The following is a 13,833-nucleotide window of genomic DNA, read 5'->3' as shown; positions in this document are numbered from 1 at the left end:
GAATGACCCTGGAAGGGGTCTGGAAAGATCTCTCTGAGTAAGTGACATTTGAGCTGAGACACAAATGGAGTGAGGGAGTGATCATGGTAAGGTGAGTAGAGAGCTTCCCAAGCAAAGAGAAAGACCTTGCAAAGACCCCAAGGCAGGGGCGGAGCAAGATGGCGGAGGAGTAGAAGACCTGGATTTCGCCTGGTCCCAGGAATTCAGCTAGATAGGGATCAAACCATTCTGAACACCTACGAACTCAATAGGAGATCAAAGAAAAGAATAGCAGCAACTCTCTGCACAGAAAAGGGACCACTTTCTGGAAGGTAGGACGTGCGGAGAAGTGAAGCCGAGGCAATATTCGGGAGGATAGACGGCGGGGGAGGGGGTCTCCTTTGGCCGCTTCTGGCAAGTGATAGAGCCAAGGAGCACAAAATCGGAACTTTTAGAAGTCGGCTCCACTGAGGGACATCGCTCCAGTGGCTAAGCGGGGGGTGGAACCCTCTCGGGACAGTGTGGTCTCAGGACCTTCGGGGTCACAGAAAGGCCGGGGGTGCCTGAGTGCGGCAGAGCTCCCAGGTATTGGAGAAGGGAAGCTGGCTGCAGAGACGGAGCTGAGGCACGGGCTCTCAGCTCAGGGTTGCCATAGACCGTGATCCGCGGCATAGTCGGGCCACTGCTCCTCCAGCAAGGACCCAACAAGTGGGAGATCTGGGGAGACTCACCTTCCTCCCCCGGGAGGAGCGGTGCGGGAGCACACAGCAGGGATCTGCTGGGTTTGGAGACTCCACACCAAGTCAGGTGCCAGAGATAGAAACGTGCAGTCACAGGCCAGGTGAGCACGGAGTGCGGCCGGAGACTGGGGAGATGGGAGTGACTGAGTGCTTTCCTCTGGGGGTGCACTGAGGAGTGGGGCCCTGAGTTCTCGGCTCCTCCAGGGTGGAGATTGGGAGGCTGCCATTTTCACTCTCGTCCTCCAAAGCTGTACGGAAAGCTGGTGGGAAACAAAAGCTCCAGAGAGCAAACCTGAGCAGATTACTTAGCCCAGACCGGGCAAGGGTGTGGCATTCCGCCTCCGGCAAAGACATTTGAAAACCACGGCAACAGGCCCCTACCCCAGAAGATCAGCAAGAACAGCCAGCCAAGACCAAGTTTACCAATCAATGAGAACGGCAGAACTCCAGCACTAGGGGAGGACTGCACATAGAATCCATAGCTTTTTTACCATGATTTTTTAGTCTTTCAAAGTTAATTTTAACTTTTTTTTTTTTGAATTTTTCTTTTTCCCTTTTTCAGCCAACATCTTATCAATCCCCTTTTTTAAAAAAATTTTTAGGAGGGGGGAAAAATGGCAGAGAAGTAGGGGACCCTATTTCAACTGGTCCCTGGAATTGAGCTGGATATCTACCAGACCATTCTGAGCACCCATGAAACCAGCCTGAGATGTAAGAAAATCTGGATCTCTACAAACAGAATATCGTAAGCTGTTGGTTTTGAGGTAGGAAGCGGGGAGCCATGATTCTGCGGGCAGATATCGGAGGATAAACGGCAGCGGGAGGGTGCCTGGCCGTGGGGATCCTACACCGCCAGTGAGTGACAGCCTCCCGCGCTGAGGACAGGCACAGACTCGCAGACCGGTAGTGGCGGGGAAAGGACTCTAGGGCAGCCCCCGGGCAGAAACCCAGAGCCACGGGGCCACGCGCGTGAACTGGGAGCAACTGGCGGTTTTAGAAGCACAAAGGGCAGAGACCTGCCCCGACCTGGAGGCAGGACTGGGAGAGCTGTGGAGGGGCGCACAACCCAGGACGCTGCAGTTTATAGCAGCACAGACAGAAATGGAGACGGTGTGAGAGCTTACTGAAGAACAGACTGTGATCTCTCTGCTCTGAGGCAGAGGGTTGGAAACGGTCTCTTCTACTCTAACTCACACTCACGGAAGAGATGCGGAAAGCCACCAGAGAACAAAAGCCCCAAAAACTGATTCCCCCTGAGGCCATCCCCCGCCACAGGGGCACAGGGCAACTCTGTCCAAACAGGGTAGCCTGAGTAACAGTGTGGCAGGCCCCACCCACAGAAGATAGGCTGGGAAAACAAGAGGCCAGCAACCCTAAGGTCCCAAGAAAACAGGTGCATCTTGCTTGGGTTCCGGTCAATAATTTGGACTCTATACATTCCCTCAAACACCCATCAACAGAATGACTAGGAGGAGGAGGCACCAAAATAGAAAAGACTCAGAGATTATGACTTATGCTGCAGATTTACAAATGGATGCAGATATAACCAAGATGTCGGAGACGGAATTCAGGCTAGCAATTGTGAAGACAATGGCTAGAATGGAGAAATCAATTAATGGCAACATAGAGTCTCTAAGGGCAGAAATAAAAGGGGAATTGGCAGAACTTAAAAATGCTGTCAGTGAGATCCAATCCAATCTAGATAATCTAACAGCTAGGGTAACTGAGGCAGAAGAGAGAATAAGCGACCTGGAAGACAATATAATAGATAAAAAGGGAAAAGAGGAGGCCAGGGAAAAACAACTCAGAATCCATGAAAATAGAATCAAAGAAATAAGTGACACCATGAGGCATTCCAATGTCAGAATCATTGGAATCCCGGAGGGAGTGGAGAGAGAGAGAGGACTAGAAGATGTATTTGAGCAAATCATAGCTGAGAACTTCCCTAATCTGGGGAATCAAACACACATTCGAGTCCTAGAGGCAGAAAGGACCCCTCCCAACATCAAGGAAAACAGGCCAACACCCCAGCATGTAATAGTAAAACTTGCAAATCTTAGAACCAAGGAAACCATCTTAAGGGCAGTTAGGGGGAAGAGATTCCTTACGTACAGAGGGAGGAACATCAGAATAATGTCACACCTATCCACAGAGACCTGGCAAGCCAGAAAAGCCTGGCAAGACATATTCAGGGTACTAAATGAGAAGAACATACAGCCAAGAATACTTTATCCGGCAAGGCTTTCATTTAGAATGGATGGAGAGATGCAGAGCTTCCACGACTGGCAGAAACTGAAAGAATATGTGACCACTAAGCCAGCCCTGCAAGAAATATTAAGGGGGGGTTCTATAAAAGGAGAAAGACCCCAAGAGTGATATACAACAGAAATTTACAGGGACAATCTATAAAAACAATGTCTTCACAGGCAACATGATGACAATTAATTCATATCTTTCAATAATCACTCTCAATGTGAATGACCTAAACACTCCCATAAAACGGTACAGGGTTGCAGATTGGATAAAAAGACAGGACCCATCCATATGCTGTCTACAAGAGACTCATTATGAACCTAAAGATACATCCAGACTGAAAGTGAAGGGATGGAGATCCATCATCCATGCCAGCGGACCTCAAAAGAAAGCTGGGGTAGCAATTCTTATATCAGACAAATCAGATTTTAAACTAAAGTCTGTAATAAGAGACACAGAAGGACACTATATCATTCTTAAAGGGTCTATCCAACAAGAAGATCTAACAATTGTAAATATTTATGCCCCCAACATGGGAGCAACCATCTACATAAGCCAACTGTTAACCAAAATAAAGAGTCATATTGATAACAATACATTAATTGTAGGAGACCTCAATACTCCACTCTCAGCAATGGACAGATCATCTAAGCAGAAAATCAACAAGGAAACAAGAGCTTTGAATGATACACTGGACCAGATGGACCTCATAGATATATACAGAACATTCCACCCTAAAACAACAGAATACTCATTCTTCTCGAGTGCACATGGAACTTTCTCCAAAATAGACCATATACTGGCTCACAAATCAGGTCTCAACCGATACCAAAAGATTGAGATAATTCCCTGCATATTCTCAGACCACAATGCTCCAAAACTGGAACTCAATCACAAGAAAAAATTTGGCAGAAATTCAAACACTTGGAAGCTAAAGACCACTCCGCTCAAGAATGTTTGGGTCAACCAGGAAATCAAAGAAGAACTTAAACAATTCATGGAAACCAATGAAAATGAAAACACATCGGTCCAAAACCTATGGGATACTGCAAAGACTGTCCTAAGGGGGAAATACATAGCCATCCAAGCCTCATTCAAAAAAATAGAAAAATCCCAAATTCACCATCTAACTCTATACCTTAAAGAACTAGAGAAAAAGCAACAAACGATGCTTAAGCCATACATTAGAAGAGAAATAATTAAGATTAGAGCAGAGATCAATGAATTAGAAACCAGAGACACAGAAGATCAGATCAGCAAAACTAGAAGCTGGTTCTTTGAAAGAATTAATAAGATCGATAAACCACTGGCCAGACTCATCCAAAAGAAAAGAGAAAGGACCCAACTTAATAAAATTATGAATGAAAGGGGAGAGGTCACAACTAACACCAAGGAAATAGAAACAATTATTAGAAATTATTATCAACAACTATATGCCAATAAACTGAGCAATCTGGATGAAATAGAGGCCTTCCTGGAAACCTATAAGCTGCCAAGACTGAAACAAGAAGAAACAGGAAACCTGAATAGGCCAATAACCAGTAACGAGATTGAAGCAGTGATCAAAAACCTCCCAAAAAACAAGAGTCCAGGGCCTGATGGATTCCCTGGGGAATTCTACCAAACATTCAAAGAAGAAATAATACCTATTCTACTGAAGCTGTTTCAAAAAATAGAAACAGAAGGAAAACTTCCAAACTCATTCTATGAGGCCAGCATTACCTTAATCCTCAAACCAGGCAAAGACCCTATCAAAAAGGAGAATTTCAGACCGATATCCCTGATGAATATGGATTCCAAAATCCTCAACAAAATCCTAGCTAATAGGATCCAACAATACATTAAAAGGATCATCCACCACGACCAAGTGGGATTTATTCCTGGGATGCAAGGGTGGTTCAACATTCACAAATCAATCAATGTGATAGAACACATTAATAAGAGGAGGGAGAAGAACCATATGGTCCTCTCAATTGATGCAGAAAAAGCATTTGACAAAATACAACATCCTTTCCTGATTAAAACTCTCCAGAGTATAGGGATATAGGGAACATTCCTCAAGCTCATAAAATCCATCTATGAAAACCCACAGCGAATATCATCCTCAATGGGGAAAAGCTAAGAGTCTTTCCCTTAAGATCAGGAACACGTCAAGGGTGCCCACTCTCACCACTGTTGTTCAACATAGTACTAGAAGTCCTAGCAACAGCAATCAGACAACAAAAAGAAATAAAAGGTATTCAAATTGGCAAAGAAGAAGTCAAACTCTCTCTTTTCGCAGACGACATGATACTTTATGTGGAAAACCCAAAAGACTCCACCCCCAAATTACTAGAACTCATCCAGCAATTCAGTAATGTGGCAGGATACAAAATCAATGCACAGAAATCAGTTGCTTTCTTATACACTAACAACACAACTGTAGAAAGACAAATTAGAGAAACGATTCCACTTACAATAGCACCAAAAACCATAAGATACCTCGGAATAAACCTAACCAAAGAGGTAAAGGATCTATACTCTAGGAACTACAAAACACTCATGAAAGAAATTGAAGGAGAGACAAAAAGATGGAAAAATATTCCATGCTCATGGATCGGAAGAATAAACATTGTTAAAATGTCTATGCTACCCAGAGCAATCTATACCCTCAATGCCATCCCGACCAAAATTCCAATGACATTTTTCAAAGTGCTGGAACAAACAATCCTAAAATTTGTGTGGAGTCAGAAAAGGAGATGTTGAATCGCCAAGGAGATGTTGAAAAAGAAAAACAAAGCTGGGGGCATCACATTGCCCGATTTCAAGCTATATTACAAAGCTGTGATCACCAAGATAGCATGGTACTGGCACAAAAACAGACATATAGACCAATGGAACAGAATAGAGAACCCAGGTATGGACCCTCAACTCTATGGTCAAATAATCTTTGACAAAGGAGGAAAAAACATGCAATGGAAAAAAGACAGTCTTCAATAAATGGTGCTGGGAAAATTGGACAGCCACATGAAGAAGCAGAAGAATGAAACTCGACCATTCTCTAACACCATTCACAAAAATAAACTCAAAGTGGATGAAAGACCTCAATGAATCCATCAAAATCCTAGAAGAGAACATAGGCAGTAACCTCTTTGACATCGGCCACAGTAACTTCTTTCAAGATACATCTCCAAAAGCTAGTGAAACAAAAGCAAAAATGAACTTTTGGGACTTCATCAAGATAAAAAGCTTCTGCACAACAAAGGAAAGAGTCAACAAAACAAAGAGGCAGCCCACAGAATGGGAGAAGATATTTGCAAATGACACTACAGATAAAGGGCTGGTATCCAAGATCTATAAAGAATTTCTCAAACTCAACACCCAAAAAACAAATAATCAAGTCAAAAAGTGGGCAGAAGATATGAAAAGACACTTCTCTGAAGAAGATATACAAATGGCTAACAGACACATGAAAAAGTGTTCATCATCATTAGCCAAAAGGGAAATCCAAATCAAAACCACACTGAGATACCACCTTACACCAGTTAGAATGGCAAAAATGGACAGGGAAAGAAACAACAAATGTTGGAGAGGTTGTGGAGAAAGGGGAAGCCTCTTACACTGTTGGTGGGAATGCAAGTTGGAACAGCCACTTTGGAAAACAGTGTGGAGGTTCCTCAAAAATTTAAAAATAGAGCTACCCTATGACCCAGCAATTGCACTACTGGGTATTTACCCCAAAGACACAGAGGTAGTGAAAAGAAGGGCCATATGCACCCCAATGTTCATAGCAGCAATGTCCACAATAGCCAAACTGTGAAAAGAGCCAAGATGCCCTTCAACAGATGAATGGATAAAGAAGATGTGGTACCTATATAAAATGGAATATTACTCAGCCATCAGAAAAGATGAATACCCAACTTTTACATCAGCATGGATGGGACCTGAGGAGATTATGCTAAGTGAAATAAGTCAAGCAGAGAAATTCAATTATCATATGGTTTCACTTATTTGTGGAACATAAGGAATAACATGGAGGACATTTGGAGAAGGAAGGGAAAAATGGGCGGGGGGAATTGGAGGGAGAAATGAACCAAGAGAGACTATGGACTCTGAGAAACAAAAGGTTTTAGAGGGGAGGGAGGAGGGGGAATTGGTTAGCCCGGTGATGGGTATTAAGGAGGGCACGTACTACATGGAGCACTGGGTGTTAGACGAAAACAATGGATCGTGGATCACCACATCAAAAACCAATGATGTATCGTATGGTGACTAACGTAACATAATAAAATTTTTAAAAATAAATAAATAATAAAATAAAAACATTTTTATTTTTCATTTTTAGAGTCATATTCTATCCCTTCATAGTAGTTACCCTTATTTTTGGCATATATATATATATAAGTTGTTCTCTCTTTAAAATTTTGAGATACAGTTTCTTCTAACAGATCAAAATATACCCTAAATCTCTAGTGTATGGCTGTGTTCTAGTCTCCTGCCTGATCACATTCTCTCCCTTTTTTTCTTTTTTTCTTTTTAAATCGTCTCCTTTCTTTTTTCAAACAACTTCTTATCAATTCCTTTTATACAATTTTTTATAATTTTCATCTTTATAGTCATATTCCATCCCTTCATCATATTAACCCTTATTTTTGTACATATATAAGTTTTTCTTTCTTTAAAATTTTGGGAGACACTTTCTTCTAACAGACGAAAATACACCCAAAATCTAGTGTGTGGCACTGATCTATGCACCAGCCTGATCATATTTGATCATATTCTGTTTTGTTTTGTTTTGTTCTGTTTTTGTTTGTTTTTATCTTTATCTTTTTTTTTTCTTTTTCTTTTTTCTTTCTTTCCGTTTCTTTTCCCCCAGTTTCAGGTCTTTTCTGATTTGCTTAGAGTACATTTTCTGGGGACGTTGTTACCCTGTTAGCATTTTGTTCTCTCATTCATCTAGTCTCCTCTGGACAAAATGAGAAGACGGAAAAAACCACCTCAACAAAAAGAACAAGAGACAGTACCGACTGCCAGGGACCTACTCAATATGGACATTAGTACGATGTCGGAACTAGAGTTCAGAATGATGATTTTAAAGATACTAGCTGGGCGGGGCGCCTGGGTGGCTCAGTTGGTTAAGCGACTGCCTTCAGCTCAGGTCATGATCCTGGAGTCCCTGGATCGAGTCCCGCATCGGGCTCCCTGCTCGGCAGGGAGTCTGCTTCTCCCTCTGACCCTCCTCCCTCTCATGTGCTTGCTCTTTCTCATTCTCTCTCTCTCAAATAAATAAATAAAATCTTAAAAAAAAAAAGATACTAGCTGGGCTTGAAAAAAGCATGGAAGTTATTAGAGAAATCCTTTCTGGAGAAATAAAAGAACTAAAATCTAACCAAGTTGAAATCAAAAAGGCTATTAATGAGGTGCAATCAAAAATGGGGGCGCTGTTAGGATAAATGAGGCAGAAGAGAGAATTAGTGATATAGAAGACCAAATGATGGAAAATAAAGTAGCTGAGAAAAAGAGAGATAAACTACTACTGGATCACGAGGGCAGAATTCAAGAGATAAGCGATACCATAAGATGAAACAATATTAGAATAATTGGGATCCCAGAAGAAGAAGAAAGAGACAGAGGGGCAGAAGGTATATTGGAGCAAATTATAGCAGAGAACTTCCCTAATTTGGGGAAGGAAACAGGCATCAAAATCCAGGAGGCACAGAGAACCCCTCTCAAAATCAATAAAGATAGGTCAACACCCTGACATCTAATAGTAAAACTTACGAGTCTCAGAGATAAAGAGAAAATCCTGAAAGCAGCTTGGGAGAAGAGATCTGTAACCTAAAATGGTAGAAACATTAGATTGGCAGGAGACCTATCCACAGAGACCTGGCAGGCCAGAAAGGACTGGCATGATATATTCAGAGCAAATAATGAGAAAAATATGCAGCCAAGAATACTATATCCAGCTAGGCTGTCATTGAAAATAGAAGGAGACATAAAAAGCTTCCAGGGCAAACAAAAACTAAAGGAATTTGCAAACACAAAACCAGCCCTACAAGAAATATTGAAAAGGGTCCTCTAAGCAAAGAGAGAGCCTAAAAGCAACATAGACCGGAAAGGAACACAGACAATATACAGTAACAGTCACCTTACAGGCAATACAATGGCACTAAATTCCTACCTTTCAATAGTTTCCCCGAATGTAAATGGGCTAAATGCCCCAATCAAAAGACACAGGCTATCAGATTGGATAAAAAAACAAGACCCATCTATATACTGTCTGCAAGAGACTCATTTTAGACCCAAAGACACCCCCAGATTGAAAGTGAGGGGGTGCAAAACCATTTACCATGCTAATGGACACCAAAAGAAAGCTGGGGTGGCAATCCTTATATCAGACAAATTAGATTTTAAACCAAAGACTGTAATAAGAGATGAGGAAGGATCTCATCTCACCCTCATCCATGGATAGACCCTTAAGTAGGATCTATCCTACTTATCCTTTAAGTAGGATATCCTTAAGGATAGATCCTACTTAAAGGGTCTATCCAACAGGAAGATCTCACAATTGTAAATATCTATGCCCCTAACATGGGAGCAGCCACTTATATAAGCCAATTAATAACAAAAGCAAAGAAATACATCAACAACAATACAATAATAGTGGGGGACTTTAACACCCCCATCACTGAAATGGACAGATTATCTAAGCAAAAGATCAACAAGGAAATAAAGACTTTAAATGATACACTGGACCAAATGGACTTCACAGATCTATTTGGAACATTCCATCCCAAAGCAACAGAATACACATTCTTCTCTAGTGCCCATGGAACATTTTCTAGAATCAATCACATCCTAGGTCACAAATCAGGTCTCAACCAGTACCAAAAGATTGGGATCATTCCCTGCCTATTTTCAGACCACAATGCTTTGAAACTAAAACTCAATCACAAGAGGAGAGTCGGAAAGAACTCAAATACATGGAGGTTAAAGAGCATCCTACTAAAGAATGAATGGGTCAACCAGGAAATTAAAGAAGAATTTAAAAAATTCATGGAAACCAATGAAAATGAAAACACAACTGTTCAAAATCTTTGGGGTACAGCAAAGGCAGTCCTAAGAGGAAAGTATATAGCAATACAAGCCTTTCTCAAGAAACAAGAAAGGTCTTAAATACACAACCTAACCCTACACCTAAAGGAGCTGGAGAAAGAACAGCAAATAAAGCTTAACCCAACAGGAGAAGAGAAATAATAAAGGTCAGAGCAGAAATCAATGAAATAGAAACCAAAAGAACAGTAGAACAGATCAATGCTAGGAGCTGGTTCTTTGAACGAATTAACAAGATTGATAAACCCCTAGCCAGACTTATCACAAAGAAAAGAGAAATGACCCAAATCAACAAAATCATGAATGAAAGAGGAGAGATCACAACCAACACCAAAGAAATACAAACAATTATAAGAACATATTATGAGCAACTCTATGCCAGCAAATGAGATAATCTGGAAGAAATGGATGCATTCCTAGAGATGTATCAACTACCAAAACTGAACCAGGAAGAAACAGAAAACCTGAACAGACCTATAACCACTAAGGAAATTGAAGCAGTCATCAAAAATCTCCCAACAAACAAAAGCCCAGGGCCAGATGGCTTCCCAGAGGAATTCTACCAAACATTTCAAGAAGAATTAATAGCTTTTCTTCTGAAACTGTTCCAAAAAATAGAAATGGAAGGAAAACTTCCAAACTCATTTTATGAGGCCACCATTACCTTGACCCCCAAACCAGACAAAGATCCCATCAAAAAGGAGAATTACAGACCAATATTCTTGATGAACATGGATGCAAAAATTCTCACCAAAATACTAGCCAGTAGGATCCAACAGTAAATTAAAAGGATTATTCACCACGACCAAGTGGGATTTATCCCTGGGCTGCAAGGTTGGTTCAACATCAGCAAATCAATCAATGTGATACAATATATTAATAAAAGAAAGAACAAGTACCATATGATCCTCTCAATAGATGCAGAAAAAGCATTTGACAAAGTACAGCATCCTTTCTTGATCAAAACTCTTCAGAGTATAGGCATAGAGGGTACATACCTCAATGTCATAAAAGCCATCTATTTAAAACCCACAGCGAATATCATTCTCAATGGGGAAAAACTAAGAGCTTTTCCCCTAAGGTCAGGAACACGGCAGGGATGTCCACTATCACCACTGCCATTCAACATAGTATTAGAAGTCCTAGCCACAGCAATCAGACAACAAAAATAAATAAAAGACATCCAAATCAGCAAAGAAGAAGTCAAACTCACACTCTTTGCAGATGATATGATACTTTATGTGGGAAACCCAAAAGACTCCACCCCAAAATTGCTAGAACTCATCCAGGAATTCAGTAAAGTGGCAAGATATAAAATCAATGCACAAAAATCAGTGGCATTCCTATACACCAACAAGACATAAGAAAGAGAAATTAAGGAGTCGATCCCATTTACAATTGCACCCAAAACCATAAGATACCTAGGAATAAATCTAACCAAAGAGGCAAAGAATTTGTACTCAGAAAACTATAAAATACTCATGAAAGAAATTGAGGAAGACACAAAGAAATGGAAAAACATTCCATGCTCATGGATTGGAAGAACAAATATTGTGAAGATGTCAATGCTACCTGAAGCAATCTACACATTCAATGCAATCCCTATCAAAATACCATCCACTTTTTTCAAGAAATGGAACAAATAATCCTAAAATTTGTATGGAACCAGAAAAGACCCCAAATAGCCAGAGGAATGTTGAAAAAGAAAAGCAAAGCTGACAGCATCACAATTCCAGACTTCCAGCTCTATTACAAAGCTTTCTTCATCAAGACAGTGTGGTACTGGCACAAAAACAGACACCGATCAATGGAACAGAATAGAGAGCCCAGAAATGGACCCTCCACTCTATGGTCAACTCATCTTTGACAAAGCAGGAAAGAATGTCCAATTGAAAAAAGACAGTCTCTTCAACAAATGGTGTTGGGAAAATTGGACAGCCACATGCAGAAGAATGAAACTGGACCATTTCCTTACACCACACACAAAAATAGACTCAAAATGGTTGAAAGACCTCAGTGTGAGACAGGAGTCCATCGAAATCCTAAAGGAGAACACAGGCAGAAACCTCTTCGACCTCAGCCACAGCATCTTCTTCCTAGAAACATCGTCAAAGGCAAGGGAAGCAAGGGCAAACATGAACTATTGGGACTTCATCAAGATAAACAGCTTTTGCACAGCAAAAGAAACAGTCAACAAAACCAAAAGACAACCAACAGAATGGGAGAAGATATTTGCAAATGACACTACAGATAAAGGGCTAGTATCCAAAATCTATAAAGAACTTCTTAAACTCAACACCCAAAGAACAAATGATCCAATCAAGAAATGGGCAGAAGACATGAACAGACATTTTTCCAAAGAAGACATCCAAATGGCCAACAGACACATGAAAAAGTGCTCAACATCGCTCGGCATCAGGGAAATCCAAATCAAAACCTCAATGAGATATCACCTTACACCAGTCAGAATGGCTAAAATTAACAAGTCAGGAAATGACAGATGTTGGCGAGGATGCAGAGAAAGGGGAACCCTCCTACACTGTTGGTGGGAATGCAAGCTGGTGCAGCCACTCTGGAAAACAGTATGGAGGTTCCTCAAAAAGTTGAAAATAGAGCTACCATACGATCCAGCAATTGCACTACTGGGTATTTACCCCAAAAATACAAATGTAGGGATCCGAAGGGGTACGTGCACCCCGATGTTTATAGCAGCAATGTCCACAATAGCCAAACTGTGGAAAGAGCCAAGATGTCCATCAACAGATGAATGGATAAAGAAGAGGTGGTATATATATACAATGGAATATTATGCAGCCATCAAAAGGAATGAGATCTTGCCATTTGCAATGACATGGATGGAACTGGAGGGTGTTATGCTGAGCGAAATAAGTCAATCAGAGAAAGACATGTATCATATGACCTCACTGATATGAGGAATTCTTAATCTCAGGAAACAAACTGAGGGTTGCTGGAGTGGTCGGGGGTGGGAGGGATGGGGTGGCTGGGTGATAGATATTGGGCAGGGTATGTGCTATGGTGAGTGTTGTGAATTGTGCAAGACTGTTGAATCACAGATCTGTACCTCTGAAAAAATAATACAATATATGTTAAAAAAAAAAAAAAAGAAGAAGAAGATAGCAGGAGGGGAAGAATGAAGGGGGGGAAATCGGAGGGGGAGATGAACCATGAGAGACGATGGACTCTGAAAAACAAACTGAGGGTTCTAGAGAGGAGGGAGGTGGGGGGATGGGCTAGCCTGGTGATGGGTATTAAAGAGGGCACATTTTGCATGGAGCACTGGGTGTTATGCACAAACAATGAATCATGGAACACTACATCAAAAACTAATGAAGTGGGGCGCCTGGGTGGCTCAGTTGGTTAAGCGACTGCCTTCGGCTCAGGTCATGATCCTGGAGTCCCGGGATCGAGTCCCGCATCGGGCTACCTGCTCGGTGGGGAGTCTGCTTCTCCCTCTCCTGCTCCCCCCTCTTGTGCTCTCTCTCTCACTCTCTCTCTCAAATAAATAAATAAAATCTTTAAAAAAAAAAAAAACTAATGAAGTAATGTATGGTGATTAACATAACAATAAATTTTTTTTTTAAAAAGACCCAAGACAGGAACTAAATGCTCCACTTATTTAAGGAACAGTTAGAAGTCTAGCATTGCCTGGTGGCTGTGGGGGGGCACAGTGGAAGGACATGAAGTTTAGAAAGGCCAGGTTGAGTAGAGCCTTGTGGGCCATAATAACACTTTAGCAACTGCGCTGGAC

General features: G+C 41.4%; 1 protein-coding gene across 1 annotated transcript in view; it reads right to left on the bottom strand.

Moving 5' to 3' along the window:
- The window catches only part of YTHDC2 (YTH N6-methyladenosine RNA binding protein C2), a 245,818-nt gene that overhangs the window by 147,391 nt on the left and 84,594 nt on the right, over positions 1 to 13,833 (bottom strand). The window lies entirely within an intron of this gene.

This window comes from Mirounga angustirostris, unplaced genomic scaffold (assembly GCF_029215605.1).
Source record: "Mirounga angustirostris isolate CCGP_5_RB_7025 unplaced genomic scaffold, mMirAng1.0.hap1 SCAF_7, whole genome shotgun sequence".
NCBI classification, from domain to species: domain Eukaryota; kingdom Metazoa; phylum Chordata; class Mammalia; order Carnivora; family Phocidae; genus Mirounga; species Mirounga angustirostris.
Note: the sequence above shows the minus strand (reverse complement) of the source record. Positions and strands in the feature narration are given on the sequence as shown.